Genomic DNA, 16,726 nt, shown 5'->3' on the forward strand with positions numbered 1-16,726 from the left:
TACCCTCTAAAAGTCCTTCAGACTATTTTGAATTGAATTGCAAAGAAACAGTAAAGGAAAATGCTTTGACATTTGGTCAAAGCATTTGAAAATGCAAAAATTGCAATGGTTTTGGGATTTAAGATGATTGAACATGGGATAAAGTCAATATTCCTAACAAAATACCTGTATATGGAGAGTATATTAACATACTCATGTAACAAGTGCAAGAAGAAGGTATATTACAGAACTCTGGCTTCATTAGGTCTATTCCCATTGTTTTATTCTAAGTTTTACCTAGACTTGGATAGAAATTTAATCAAATAATATTATATATTTTTTCAGTTCTAATAACCACCTTTAAGAAGAAGTGCACTGAAAGGATATACATCCTTCGGTACCCATACTTCTATGGCCAATTTGATTTTTATTATGATGTGATATTGTAATTAACATTATGCTAAAACTAAAATCAACTGCATTATGGTTTCATCCACAACATTCAAGTATCTTATTGCTAAAATATTCCAAAATGAATCCAGTAAACATTTGCTATTTCCAATAGCCTGAGAGATGGATCCAGCCCTTTTTAGCAATTACAACTAAACTAGGCTCAGAACAGCTGTGTTAAAACCTCACAAACCAAAGCCAGTCATCCAAAAATCTAAAATGCTAACGTTTTCTATCCAAGATAGAAAAACAAGCATCCAAAGTAAAGAAAACCCCACTATTAATCAAGTAACCAATCAACATTCACTTTGTTATTCAAGCTAATAGTTCTTTAAAGTTTGAAGTTTCTGCCTTTGTTATTTATTGGTGGTTCCTAGAGTCACAGTTTCAATGTCAAATGGGAGAGTCCTATTGACTCTTTTGTCCAGAACTAACTTTGGGCAGCTGATTATATTTTTCTTAAAAAATGGTAACATTTGCGCTAATGCACAATGCTTCTACATAGTCACATCCATCCTGTGTTGTGCATACACTCCTATTTGTCTCTTGTCTAGTTACATTTCTCCTTCAACTATGAATGTTAATGTCTGTCCACAGAAATAAATTGGAGTGCTGGAGTTGGATTGAGAATCATTCTGGTGTATTCCATTTCTTTGATTGCTCAGACAGTACCTCTCAAGGCCAGCTTTCCACTCATGAGTCACCAATGTGGAACGACATATCTGGGGGATGCTGCAAGCACTTGACTCCTATCAGCCATCTCCTCCATCAGAACTGATCATTAACATTGGAGTCTATGTGCAATGCTGTGAGTTTCATGTCATGGTTACATGTATATCCTCAAAGTGATTGGAAGTACATTTACAGAACTGGTGCCTATAATCTTGGGCTCCAAAGTTACCATCCACACCATACCATTGTACTGTGTTGCTTCCAGGGTTCTATATTTATTAGTTCTTGTATATGTTCTGGTGGGTAGGATGCCACCATACATGGTTAAAAATGTAGTCTTTCACTATATTAAGAACTGAGTTATCCAATTGAGTGGATAAACAAAGCACATCAACAAGTAAGGTCATTTCTGGAAACTTATCCTACTGGATATGTGAGGCTTTTTTTGTCAAGTACCCCAGTTTCTCATTCTGTTTTCATACGCCGCCAAGACTGGTGATCCCTCCTTCTCAGATTAAATCCTCTGCAGTGTTAGTTCCATGCTCTAGGGCTTCTAGAAGTCATCTATTGGTTTACTAGTCTCCTGCTCAGTGGTGTCCACTTCTTGTAAGAGAGACACCAACTGTTTATCCTGAAGCTTCCCTTTAAATCACTAAAATGCTATATCAGGACATCCTTTGTGATGTTCTCTTTTTGATCTCTGGAACAATGAGTTAATCCTGTCTAAGTTATGGTCCATTTTTGAGAATCTTGATGAGAGATGTATAGACTCAATTCCCAGAAAAGTAATAATCCATACTCTGCTCCGGTGTCTCCTGCAAAAGCAGCTCAGGTGCAGTTCTATAGTCCCCTTTACCAGCTTACATGGCTGGTAGCTGTGCTTTCAGGTTCTTCATTTCCCAGTCCTCACCGAGCCATTCACCACCTGAAGTAGCTCTTTTGAGGGAGAAATGGACTCTGAAGAAAGTCAAAATTCTTTGATAGGTTGTGCCTGAGCTGCCTTCAGCATGACTTTTGCTCCTTCCAGATTGGTTGTGTAGTGTTGGCAATGAGAAAAAAATTAAAAAAAAAAAAGTTCTATTTGGCTGCATATGGTACCTCTCAGCCTGTGGTTGATGGTACGAATGCCTAGGGGCAAAGGGCCAGGTCAAGTGATCAATTTATAACAAAGAAGAAGTCAGTGATCCAGGCTGACTAGTTGGTAAACCTAATTTCTAACTTCCAACTCCAAACTCTATGTTCACTTAGTAGTTATTTAATTTTCCTCTCTTCATCTATTTTCTAATTACTCCAGTTGGTTTTGAGAAAAAAAAAAAACACTTTTTCTGGTTAAATTATATACAACTTCTAAGGAAGAATTTAAGAAAGTTGAGCCAGAGGAATTAACACTGAAATGATTTTTATAAGCTTCAACAACATTATTACTCAGGAATAAAGCAATAATTTTAAAAGCTTTGAATGTTTTATGAGAAGAAAATGAGTTAGGTACTGAAGGAAGAATCCAAGAGTTGTCTTTTGGCATTGCGTTCCCCACAGCTCATATGTTGCCTAGAGTGGTGACCTATAACTGTGAAGGTTACAAGAAAAAGGCATGGCATGATGTAGAAGATTGAGATGTAAAGGGTATTAGCCCGGGGGATGTGTGGGCTGCATACGCTCCAGTTAGGTCAGCATGAAAAGAGAGAGATCTAAGTTTCTTCTTCCATGGGGCTGGGCCCGTGTGGGACCTTTGGTTTCTTCTGACTCTGTTACTTGGGTTTCTACGACTGCCTGTTGAAAGAGAAAGCAAATGTGGAACAGACAGCAAGCAACATATGCTTTGTGGCTAGGCATTTTGGTTTTTTTGTTTTGTTTTGTTTTTTGTTTTTTTTTTTATTATTTATTTATGATAGTCATACAGAGAGAGAGAGAGAGAGAGAGAGAGAGAGGCAGAGACATAGGCAGAGGGAGAAGCAGGCTCCATGCACCGGGAGCCAGACGTGGGATTCAATCCCGGGTCTCCAGGATCGTGCCCTGGGCCAAAGGCAGGCGCCAAACCGCTGCGCCACCCAGGGATCCCTGGCTAGGCATTTTGTATGCTGTTCCTGGTGCTGCTGTCACAAACTCTAACCTTTCTGCCCATCTGGGACTCTGGACCCTCCCACCTCTTTCTGTCTCAGTGAACTCCTTCATCCAGGCCCACTGTCCTCCTGGACTGCAGAACATGCCCAGCTTTTTCTGATCTAGACCCTTTCTCTCCCTGGCTTATTCTAAATAAAACCCCAGTACAACTTACCACTTTGTTCTTTTTTCTTCAATGATCATAGGTATGAGGGAGAATGTAGTTAAATGACTCTGCTAACCTTTTTTGACTGTTTACTGTGTACCAGGCACTGTTCTAAATGCTTTACTCATATCAACTTGTTTAATTCTTTGACTATGTGAAGTCCATATAATTATCCCTATGCAGTAATTTGCCCAAGGTAACACAGATATTAGGGGACAGAGCCAAGATCCAGATAGTTTGGCTCCCAAAGACTGAACTCTTAACCATTGAAACATAAAACATAAGGCTTCTGTAAATAAACACCCAGGTGGTAAAATAGGAGATCCAGACCAGCCAGTGAAATCATTCAATATTTATCATATTTGTATTCTGTGCCAGGCTCCTATGCCTGCAATGACAGATCCTAAGTTATACCAGGTAACAGTTTTACATTCTCTGAGTTCCCAATCTACTGAACAATAAAATAAAGGACACTGTGATCATGGCTAGAAGGAAATGCAGTCTGATTTACTAAGAGAGCACAAGGGAGAAAGTGAGCAGTCCAAGGGTGGAAGATCAGGGAATGCTTCATGGTTGAGCCAGAGTTTGATCTGGATCCAAGCATTGTATTTGGGTATTAAGAGGGAAGACAGAAGGCAGCAGTTCCAGGAAAGGGACTAACAGAGAGTCTCAAGGGCATGCTGTGTACAGGGGCAGTACAAAACTCAGGATAAGAACTCTAATAGGACCAGAGCATAGAGATGAGAGGGCAAGGCCAGAATCTAGAAGACCTCATATGCCAGGTCAGTTTTTGCATAAAGACTAAAGGGTGACATATATCAGAGGTCTTGAGCATGCTTCAGGAGGATTGATGGGGCAGTAGAGTATGACATCAATTGGAGCTAGGAGCAACTAGATAGGAGGTAAAACAGTCTCTTAGTTAGAAAGGTTATTAGGCAAGTACTAGGCAAGGTGGGGAGATGAGCTTGAGAGGTAGGGATAAAGGTCCTGCTGAGTTGGATGAGACGTGAAGAAGAGTGAGTTGTTGGAGCTGGTGAGAGTCGGAGTGCCCAGGCCTTTGCCCAAGGGTAAAAAGCGTTTCCCTTCACCTGGTTTCTTAGTACATTTCACCCAACAAACATGAAGTATAAGGCCTCTACCTCCACTACTCTGTGACCCTCAACAGAGGAAGAATAAAGTGGGTCTTGACTGAGATGGCATATGATCAAATCCCTCTTGGTATCTATGAAATTCATACTGACAAGTGCATTGAGCACTTATGGAAAATTTGTAAGGCTTCACTTAGAAATTGCATTAATTCTTATAGCCACAGTTCTTAAAAAGAGTCAGGAGAACTCCCAAAGTAGCCCAGAGAGCCATAGCTTATACAATGATGTGTTGAGTTGTTTACTTAGATCTTTATTTTGTTCTGGGATCTCAGGAAGGGGAACAGATGAAGTACTGTTTTGAGAAGGGCTTTGAGAACAGGTGTGATCTACTGAGCAGCAATGCTGGGTTTGGATATAGGATGGGGGATAATGGAAACGCACCACACATAAGCTATCCCAACTCAGGCCCAGTTTTTGTGGAATCCTAGAGTTGAAATAGGTGAAAATCTGTAGGGATAAGATCCCTTGAATATCTTTGGGGGACTTTTGGGATTCTGGCTTTTTTCTCTGAGCACTTCTTAACGGAAATGTCAGTAACCTTAAAAAAAAAGGTATGGAGATTATTTTGCTTTGTTAGTGGTCTTAGGAGAATAGCAGATATTTTGGACCTTGTTTTGGCAAATGATTTCATGTTCTCCCTTCAAAGAGAAGAATAGGACCTAGTGTGATGGATACATGGGGATTGCCACTGACTGAGATTTAATACTCTTTCATTAGCACTGGTCCAAAAGAGACCAACTGCCCTTAAAATTCCTTTTCTGGTGTTTCCCTTCTCTTGGTCCCAGAAGAGTGAGGTAATGAGACAGAACTAGATGGCTTAGATCTACCTATCTCTTCTTTCTTGACAACAATTTCAGAACATGTGCGCTTCTGGCACAGCCATGTGGTAATGGATGGCAATTCCAAAGTCACAGAGTAGTTCCCAAAGCATGCCTGGACTCAGTCTGAGGTTGAATGACCTGGATATCCACCACCCTATTTATGACTGCAAACTGGAATACCAAATGCTTCCTTCCTGTCACTTTGTCACATGCCAACCGATATGCACAGAGTCTGTTGTTTGCTCAACTATCACTCCTCTTATTCAGGTGAAAGCCAAGTGTCCCTACCATTGGTCCCTACCAATGAAACTTCATAAAAGAGGCTGATATGACTGCCTAAAACCCGAAGTGTTATTTAGTTTCATCAATCCTAAGAGATCTCCTTTATCTTCTTTAGAGGTTGTTGGACTGTGGTTGTATTAAGTTGTTATCTCTCAATTTATCTGTATGAGTCAGGTAATGGCCGATATTGTATTAATCCTGACTTCCACAACTGATACCTGATCTTATGAGCAGATGTCAGTCATTTTAGAGGTAGGGGCATAAACAAAACTTGGCAGTGACATAGCAGAATCTTTCACTCCAGGGCTAGAATCAAGATTCTCTGAGCATTGAATTTATCAGGATGTGGCATGGGTAAGAGATGGTTGTAGAGGTCAATGAAGCAAGGTCTCCATATCTAGAGTACTAGACCTGGTTATAAGTTGGCCACACCTCAGTAAACCCAGAAATAATTCCTCCTTGACTAATTACTAGAAAACAACTTATTCCCAGTACGTATGAGGTTTACCTTTTGCTCTTTGATCTGTGTGAATATTCAACTCAGCCAATGAGGAATTTGGAAGAAACATTTTCATGCATGATTGAAATATTTTCACATGGATCGATAAGATGGAAACGTAACTCTTTAGAGGGTCTAAATCTACAGCAATTCAGAGAAGCCATTTTATATGATTTATACTGGAATTTATCCAATGCTGTCACAGGTCCCAAAGATAAGCATCCTGGGGCCTATGATGGCTGCATAATAAATCGAGCTGAGTATAATAGGAGAGGTCAAACATCAAAAAGCAAGCTCCTTATCTACCACCAAATCTTTTTTAAAAAAACTGAATCCCTAGAAAGAGGTCACACTGTTACTTTTGCTATGTTGGGATTCAGGCTTATTCACCAGTAATTGCACCCAGGAGAGATTTCTTAGCCTCTACTTGAAAAGCAGGGCCAGGAGGGGAAATAACTTCAGGTGGGAGGTTTTTCAAGGTCCATCAAATCTCATACATAGGTTTCTTATTCTAAAATAGAAAAAGCTGATCAGGATGGCTTTGTTTTACTCTCTTGCCTCAATTTTTTAAAGACTTACTTGGTTTTATATTTGACAAACAGTTATCAAGAAACAGCTGTTTGCTTGGCAGAGTGCTAAGCATATTTGCCTAGTTTTTCCACTAAATAACTTATTATGAGGAAAAAGATATTCAGATCTTCATTTAAAAAATTAGGAGGCTGGATTTCAGAAATACACAGTGCATCACCCAAGGTCACATGGTGAGGAAATGGCATCACAAGGATCTGAACATGGTTTTCTCTGAGCCTAAGATTCTTCAGATGGCAAAATGCCATCTCTTTAATTTTATATCTACATTATAAACATTTTTATATCAACAATGTTGATGTCTTTATCTTCTTATGTATAAAACTGTACTTTTTATTTTCAACTTTTGAGAACCTAGAAGCAGAAAACATGCCCCTTGTTTAGTGGAAGAATGTTAAGTGCATTTGAGGTGCAGATCTCGGTTTAATGAAATATTATCTGATAATTTCCTATTAGATCAATAAAATTACACAGGAAACCTATCTTAAGTGGAATTTAACGAGCACAGAATTTATTCTAATATATTCTTTTTGATCCCTAATATATCAACACAGGTGAAATCCCAGAGTAACTGTATAACACTTTCAGTTGACTCATCTATAAAAAGAAGGTAGGTATTTTAATTTTTATTGTTTTACCCTTATAACCCATGTCTCTGCAGTTGGTTAGTTTAATTCAAGGCAAGTCTTAGACCAAAACTGAGGCAATTACTATCCCATCATGAGAGGTAATTAATAGATTATTCATTCAAATTACTGAAGATTTTGATTCCAGCATTTTCACCTGGTAGATCTTTAGGATGCCAGACCGCATACTCTGTAGGTAAGTAGCTTAACACACTGTCTGTTCATTTTTCCTATAATTCCTAGTCTGGACTTTCTGTCCTATGAAACTGTCAAGTTTCTATTTTGCATCTTTCTATTCAAGGAATTCTCATCCTATATTTCTAACTCTTTCCCTCTCTGAAGGCTCCCTCCCTGGTCTCACTGACCCACAGACCACTTTTGCCAGAGGGGAAAAGTGACATTCTCTCTTTTCAGTCAAGTATGTAATGGATATCATCAATCCTTAGAGTCTCCTCACTCATGAAAAGTAGAAAATCAGAGACAATGATCTCTTTCTGTGAAAGTAATCACTTGGAATGGCAGAGAACCCCAGAGATCTCCAAATTCAGATGTCTTCCTGGCTGGAGGACATCTGCTCTTCCTAATGGCATCTTTGGGAAAGAAGGATCTCTCAGCTGCTCCTCCTGGTAGCAATTTCTAGCCCTGTACTTTTTGCTGTTGTCCTCCTGCCTTAAGGATTTTCTCCAAGCTCCATGGGTTATAGGAAAAGTTGTATTGTGTTTAGTTCTACCTTCTGATTTTTTTTCTTAATACAGAGCCCATTCGTGGTATCTGTGAGACCTTGCAACTAATTTATGGATCAGTTTTTAGAAAGTTTCTTTTTAAAATTCCAAGGAATTTCACCAGGAAGTAAATGGGGACATCTCAGTAGCACATATTTAGTTCATCCTTTCTGCCCTTTCTGCCATGTTGCAAGGGAGAGCTGAGACTCATCGATTCCCTGGCTAGGATTAATATTCATTTACTCATGTATCAAACACTAAGTATTTACTTAGTACTAGTATTTACTTTGTACTAGTCACAGTTTCAAGCAGATTTCAAGTCAAGTTTCAATACAGGATGTAACCAAAGAGAAAAATTCCTGCCTCCATCAAACTTATTTTCAATTTGGAAAGAGACAATAAAACACATATATAACTTATGTAAATAAATCAGGGGAGAATATTCTGGATTGTGTGTAGGGTGCCATGTTCTTCAACCCTTCCTCATCCTCAGTGTCTTTAGACAGTGTCTGAATTCAGATTACTGGATAATTCAGTCAGATAATGTACCTTGACTTTACTGCCTATCTAATATCCTTACTCCCTTGTCCTTTACTAACAGAATTCTGATTTTCTCTGTGCAATATCATAGTAATATTCCCAGACTCCTTTGCAGCTACAGAAGGCAATGCAACTCAGTTCTAGTCATGAGATACAAGCAAATGATCTTGAGATGGATGTCTCAGAGACTTTAGAGAAGACTCTCTATTTCCCCTCTGTTTGTCCTGCCCAGAATGTGGGCACAATTTCTGGAGTTGCAGCAGTCACCTTGCAATCAGGAGGCAACATCATGCCAGAGATGGCAGAGCAGGAAAATGAAACTCAAGCAGCTATATCTGCCTGGACTACCTTCTTCTCTCATAACCAACACATTGCGTGAACCCTGCGGTGGGGTGGGGTGTCCATTCACATTGCGTCCTCTGCATATGGGACACACTGGACCAAATTCTAAAGGCTGAAATATGTATGAGATTCTTGGGAATTGTGTAATACTGCAGCACTGTGTGTGTGTCTAATAATTCTGTGGTTTGTTCACAGTAGTATTACATACAGCCAAACACAACCTTAAACCCTGGTTCACTAGAGGATTAACGGTGGCTACATTTCCTTTTCTAAACTTTTCTGTCAGGATACAGAGGCACATACTCAAGTTGAGTCCTAGGACGATGAAAATATCTTACGTGGCAGTTATGTAAAGTGGGCTGTAATAGTCACTCTGTTAGGATGATTCATCTGTCAAGTTAATTTTCTTGCCAACCCAACAGCTTCTCAGAACCTAACTTGTTCAGAAGGGAGAGTTAAAGAAAGGATGAGGTTGAAAGCATTAGATGTTAAGATGTTAAGTCAAACAATCAGAATTCTATCTTACATGATACAGGTTCAAGGGGTGGCTGTTCTTCAACCCCATTTCCAAGTGCTCACACATCTGTCAAGACAATCCTCTGGAATTTAGAATCTGTGTCCATTGTCATTGAACAAATTCAGCCTTATCTGTCTCGTTCAAGCCATTGCATTTCCCTTGTTCTTGGTCTCCTTGGCTTCATTTAAGTTTCCTCTATGTAAGTCTCCATATTACCACAGACTTGACTTCCTCAAAATTGCATTTTCTATCACTTTTTTTCTTTATAACTTCCTTCAATAAATGCTGCCACCTGAACAAAGTCCAGATGCCTTAACTTGGCATGCTAGGTTCCTTATGTTATGGCAGCAGTTGACTTTCCAGCTCCAATTCCTGCCACTCACCACATCTTGACAATTTCTGAATACATGGTGCCATTTATAATTTTGTGCCTTTCTTTTTCATGGGTTTTCTTTCTGTAAGAATGTTCCTCTTCTCTTAACTTTCTGTGTTCCCCTTGCTCTTCTGACAAGGCTAAGCGAATAAAACTGTCTCTGAAATTTTTCCTGATTTTAGCAGTTGGTTATTCCTTACCCTGCATTCTTCTTATTTATTTATTTTTATTTTTTTAAAGGATTTTATTTATTTATTCATGAGAGACACAGAGAGAAAGAGAGGCAGAGACACAGGCAGAGGGAGAAGCAGGCTCCATGCAGGAAGCCTGATGTGGGACTTGATCCAGGGTCCCAGGATCACACCCTGAGCCAAAGGCAGATGCTCAACCACTGAGCCTTCCAGGTGCTCTGCTTCTTCCTTTTTAAAAAATATTTATTTATTTATTTTAGAAAGAGAATGTGATGGGGAGAGGCTGAGGGAGAGAGAGTCTTATGCAGACTCTACACTGAGTGCAGAAGCCTACTCAGGGCTCAGTCTTATGGCCCAGAGATCACAACCTGAGCCACAACCTGGAGTCAAACACTCAACTGACTGTACCCCCAAATATCCCTACCCTGCATTATTCTTTACACATCACTTGGTACAACTTCTAACAACACTTATGTCACCCCATTACAATGATCAACTATCATTTGTTTATATCTGTCTCTCTTTCCATATTATGTGTTCTCAAGGGTTCGTGCCCTTATCTTATTAATCTTTATATCCCAGTTTTTAGTATAAGTGCTTGGCAAACATGAGTTTTCTAAACATGAGCTTTAATTTTTTTTTTTAAAGATTTAATTTATTTGTTCATGAGAAACACAGAGAGGAGAGAGAGAGGCAGAGGGAGAAGCAGGCTCCTTGCAGGGAGCCTGACCTGGGACTCGATCCCAGGACTCCAGGATCACACCCTGGGCTGAAGATGGCGCTAAACTTCTGAGCCACCTGGGCTGCTCTTAACATTTTTTTAAATTTAGAATTTAATCTAAGTAATTGTCTCCATCGTAAGTGACCTGGTTAAATCAGAAATGAAGATAAAGTAACCAAAAATGCCAAATGCAGAGCTTCTGAATTATTTGGAATCAGAGTCAAAGCCTTGAATTATGTTGAAAATGACTAATCTGAGGCCATTAGTAAAATAGAGATGAGCTACATTCAGGATATCAGTGCACAGCATAACTATCAATAATATGGGTGGATATATCTTCATATACCTAAAGGAGGAAATATATCTTAGTGTATTTTGTTACTAACCAAAGCAATAATATTTTATGAGATTATATTATACAGCTATACTTAATTTTCAGTTGGCTGGGATAAGAACTCATCTAATTTGATTATATGGCAGTGGTATAAACAATACATATTGATATCAAGGGAGCCTATTGTATTTAATGCTGATGGATGCTAACAACAGCAAGTCATACGTGGCTCCAATAGCAGTGACTAGTAACATTGCTTTTAGGTGCAAGCCTATTAATAAATAAAGCTCATTATAACATTGTTGTGCCCAAAATTGCGAATCCGAGAAACCATCAAGGAGCCGACACTGATGCAAACGCACAAGGGTTTATTTGCAAGCTCGAGCTTGGGTCCAAGTATACCCGACACAGTTGAGCAGGGACTTGAACACCGAAGTGGGTTACAGCTGCGTTTTTTATAGGCTGATCTAGGGGATTTTCAGAAGGGGTGGAGGAATTTCTCAAGTTCTGTTTACATTCTGATATGGGGTTTCAAGGGCATTGAGCTCTGTTCTCATTCTAATATGGAGCTTTCTACCACGGGTGTGGGCTCTGTTGTCTTTCTGATATGGGATTCCCTGCCGAGGACATTCTGCAGTTTTTCCTGAAAAGTTCAGCTCCTATTCACAGGGGCCTAAGATGGCTGTACTTGTGCTAATGCGAAACTTGAGGTGGAATGGCCTTAATTTTTCTCGGCCTCCACAAACATGTCATCCAGTGGGCATATCTTTCCACATTGAAAAAAAAATAAAGCTAAATGCTTATATGTGATGTGTCTGAGTGAATTGAACTAGGAGACAGATGTGTAACTACTGTGCTCGGTATTGGAAATCCTTAGGTTGCTATAAGAAAGTCGAACCAGAAGGGCACTGCCTGCAAAATTTTACACTTAGTAGTGGCATTTATATCCTTTCCCTCTCTGTCTCTGTCTTTGTCTCACCTTCTCTCTCCCAAATGGACATTTTGTTTGGGCCCATTGTATTTGAATGGGTCGTTATATTGTCTGTACTTTAAAATACATCAGTATAAGCTGTATAGTACATATGTGTGTGAGAGAACGAACTTCGCACCAAAGTAATTATTTAACACTTGATATGACTCATTCAGATCCCCATTCCAAGTAGTTCATGAGCTTTTTAAAGATCCTAATCAGGAGTCTGCATTTCAAAGGAGGCTCAAACTGACACTTGAATATCACCATCTAAATCTGCACTAGCCTCTTGCTCTTTAGTGGGGTTCAGAGACCAGTAACAGGTATTACCTACAAGCTTGTTAGAATGTAGAATCACAGGCCCTCAACCCAGACATAATGAATCAGAGTCTACATTTTAACATAACTCCCAATGGATTCTGTGAGCATTTGAGAATCACTGCACTAGGCAAGTTTTTAATTAGCATATGAGATGTTAAGAAATAGTTTTTGCATTGGTGAAATGAGTAATGACCAAACACATGGTATTTTAGAAATATTGCATAGGTACCTCTGTTCTTGTGGGAATATGGGGAGTCCCACTAGCTTTTTGGGTGGCACTCCAAAATGAATCTAGGACTCATTTGGTCTTGTGCCTACCCACTTAATAGAAGATTCTGGCATCTGCTCTGACTGCAAGGTTAGCTGGCCCTGCTGTCAACATATTGTTACATTTACCTTGGATTAAAACTTTCATGAAAGGTGCTTGTCGTTGTCTACAAGGACAGAGAATGAGGATGTCATATGAATGCTTTTGTACTTGCTTGTTTGTATGTGTTTGTTGGTTTGGAAACCTCCTGGGAGTTTGCTGGATGTAATCTGAAACTGGCCCTTGTAAACACAGAGCAAGGAGAGACAAAGAAAGAGGCAGGCCACTCCAGATTTGGTAGATGGCAGATTTAAAACTCAAAGGCACTATGAGGCTTGTTTTAGGCAGCCCCAAGACCAGTAGATCTCTTAACTCACTCGCCAAATCTTAAAGCTTTATATAGAGGCCTTATCTGGGTTTAATCACACCCAGATGGTCTCAATACCATATCACCATCTCAGGGCTGTGTCCTTGGGGGCAGCTTCTGCTTTTTAATGCAAGCAGAAGTAAAAAACAAAAACACGAACAAAAAACAAAAAGCAAGCAGAATGCACATTCCAAGGACACGGAGGGAGGAGCCTCTGATTGCCAGGGCCAGCTCAAAGGTCAACTGGTGGTCATGTGCTCTCACTGACCTTCCGCAACAGAGTGTGTAAGTTTGTTTGTCTGAGACTTCTTACATTATAATGTTACAACATGCCACCTGGTAGGGAGCACACTTAAAATCCTAACAACACTGCCATTTTGATATTGGCACCTACTGTCTCTTCATTTTGCTTGAAATCCTCCTAATTCTCAGTATAATGAATCTTTTTATTTTTTGAAAACTCTAGCTTTTTGTATTGTTATAACCCTAGATCTTATTTAAACCTTTTCTTTTAGCTGAGGATCTCTGACACCACATCAGCAGAAGGGAGGGTGTTGCCTCATTATTGTCTGGTGGATATAAAAACCCAGGTTCCTTAGTCTTTGTTGACATTTAGATAGGAATCCTATTACTGCTTGGCCCAGTGGGAGTTCCAATACCCCATATGGTTTCTATTGCCAGTGCACTAGTGGTAGTCTCATTCCTACTGGGTGATTAGGAAAGTCTTGTCTCTCCACTGGCCTCTTCTGACTCCACCTGAGCAGGAAGTGGGTAGAGGCACCTCATTATTGTGTGTGTGGGAGGAGGTGGGAGGGTGGAAGTGTAGGTTTCCCACTTGGTCTCCACTGTGGGTAAACACCAGTGATTGTTGACTCCAGACTCCTAACAAGTTCACTATAATAAAACTGATTTTAAATAAGAAAATTGAATTCTCCAAATGAGAGGAAACATCTGAAATCTTTGAGAAATCAAATCTAGTGGAAAATGGAAAGGGAAATATTCCTTATGATTTTGTTCTGGAAGCTGCCTTTTCTGCCAGTCCTTACTTAATATGTTTATTTTGCATTCCCCCATCTCCTCTATTATATGCTTTGTTTATGTGTGTGCTTCTGCATTGAAGACCAAGCAACGGTATCCTTAGAGGGGAAGTTGTAGTGGCTTCACAGAAACATTTTGATCTCTCTGAAAGAAATTGCTTTTGCAATGCTGTGTTTGCACACTGGTTCTCTCCCTGCATTCCAGTTAAGATACAACTCTATACGGGTGAGTACATCTCTGGAAATATTCTCTGCTACCAATTTCCCCAGGCCAGAAATCTCCGTTGTAGAAAGCTCATGGTACATTATTCTTAAAGAAAATAATAATTTTTATAAGAAAGTTCAGGTCTTGACCACATATTGTCAACACGTCTAAATTTTTTTAAAAATATCAACTTATTCTATTTTCCTTTTGCTTAATGTCAATGAAGTGCATAGATTGATACTGTTTATGGAAATTACATATCTGGGCTATGGAGGGAGAGATTTTCTGACCAAAGCTCTTCCTTATCTCATGTGCAGTTCTCACAGTGCAGAATCAAATTCAAGAGGCAGCAAAGGAGATTAGACTCTAAGAAGCACCAGTGTTTTAAGGGAAATGTCAGAAACTATTGATGTTCAGATTCTGGGACAAAAAAAAAAAAAAAAATCTCAATCCAGAAAATAGATCCAAGCATGAAGGATTTGAAAAAGGCTACAAAAGCAAGTACATGAAAAAAAATAAAGGTTATTTCTGTTGAGGAGATATGACAAACTGTGAGACTATTGTCCACTTGAGGTACTAGTTTTCTTTTTGAACCTTCGTAAGACTTAATTGTGGTCATTAATGAATCTCACTATTCTAGAAGTAGTATTAATCTGAATATTACAGATAATATCCATTTCTGCCATGTCATTTGGAGGGATGTGTCTAAGATTTAGTTTGCAAAAAGTAAGGGGAGCGATATGGAGAATAGTAGCAGTGCTGCAGCTTCTGAAGACCTGTCAACAAAAAAGTGAAAAATTTAGAAAAAACTCCATGTTCTCCTGTTAAAATTCAGTTTTGTCTTTTTACAATATTTTCTTATTATTCTTCTTTATTTCTCCAGCCATCTTTTCTCCCCTTTTAATTCTATTTCAGAGAGATTGTTGATTGTGTGGAAAAGAGGGAGGAAGAGACCCCTTTTGAGGATTCTCAGCCTTCCCACCTTTGATTCATGCCATGTTCCTCTGGAAGCAATTTTCCTCCTAAACATAACTCTTCTGCTGTATTAATACATTGTATTAACTGCCTCCTGCTTTTCCCATTCTTCCACTCCCAAATATCCTGCATATACGCCCCTGCCTGGATCACTTCAAAATCAAATCGTTCTTCCTGAGGTTATACATGAATAGCACATACTTAGGATCAGAATGCTGATGAGGAATTTTAATATTCAGGGTCTGTGTGTGTAAGGAACTAAAAATGTTCACTTTTTTCCTTTTTATGCTTGAAATCTAACTATTTTAAGAGTAGTTTTAGATGTTGGTATCCTTTTGTGAATTTTATCTGATTCTGGATAAACCTTCAGTTGTGGTTTTAACACTCATTCTTCACTTTTAGAATTTCTATTTCCATTTTCCTGTGGATTATTCCTTCTGTCCCATTTTCTAGATTTCCCTGTAGTCCTGCCAGTTATTCATAGGCTTGATCTCCATTGTCGGTCTATCATGTTTATTATTTGTCTCAGTTTGCATGGTTTTTACACGGTTCTTGGAGAGTTCCATAAGTTCTTCATTTACATATTAAGATGAGCGAGCATGGGATGGGGGCACACTATTATGAATAGCCCCAGCCAAATTCATTGTGTAGTGGAGGCATGTGGCCAGACCTTGCTTAAGTAAGGTGAGAGCTTCTCTGCCTTGAATACGGTGAATTTCTTTCTATGCATTATGAAGCAGGTGGTAATTCTTATTTCTCCAAAGGAATTGCATGAAAAACTCTAAGCCCCAAACTGCTCTGTCTTCACTGTCTTCACCTGTCTCTTCAGCTTCCTATGTCACCTTGACACTTAAACATGGAGGGGGCCACCCTCTTCTTGAGATGTGCACTGGAAGGGGAGTGAAGAGGGCAGTGCCAGTCTCTAGCTGCCTCAAAACATACACATTTTAGTTTTGTTTCTATTTGGGATAAGAACCATATTTTTAAGGAATGCAGTTAGGTTGCAATGGTCTATCATTTTCCTTTATGACTCAGTTGTTCAGTTTCAGGCATCCAAGCCTGTGTCAGAAGTCAAAGCTGATATTTCCCAATACAAGCCTATTTGGTGGTATAGTTAACAGAAATACCTGGATCTCTCTCTCTCTCTCTCTCTTTTTTTTTTCAAAACATTTATTTACATCTGTAATACTAGGTTATTGTTTGCTTCTCTGCCTATTGTCTCTTTCTACATTAATATAAACACCCTGTGAGCAGGGAATTTGATTGCTTTGGTTGCTGCTGGATTCTTAGTGCTTGGCACACAGTAGGTAGTTCAGTAGATGTTTGTTAAGAGGAGATAAAGGACATAACCATACATTGGAGACAACAAAGGTAACTGTCAGTTGTCAGTCTCTACTTCCTTGACTCTGTATTTCCAATATATAGGTGTCTAAAGTTGAGGATGAATGGTTTAGGAAGGAGGTAGGTGGTTTA

The 16,726-nt window shown here is 39.3% G+C and overlaps 1 pseudogene; it reads right to left on the reverse strand.

Moving 5' to 3' along the window:
• Nucleotides 1–709: 709 nt before the first annotated feature.
• The window catches only part of LOC129501202 (cytokine receptor-like factor 3), a 38,951-nt pseudogene continuing 22,934 nt past the window's right edge, over nt 710–16,726 (reverse strand).

This window comes from Nyctereutes procyonoides, unplaced genomic scaffold (genome assembly GCF_905146905.1).
Source record: "Nyctereutes procyonoides isolate TBG_1078 unplaced genomic scaffold, NYPRO_anot_genome, whole genome shotgun sequence".
Classification (NCBI taxonomy): domain Eukaryota; kingdom Metazoa; phylum Chordata; class Mammalia; order Carnivora; family Canidae; genus Nyctereutes; species Nyctereutes procyonoides.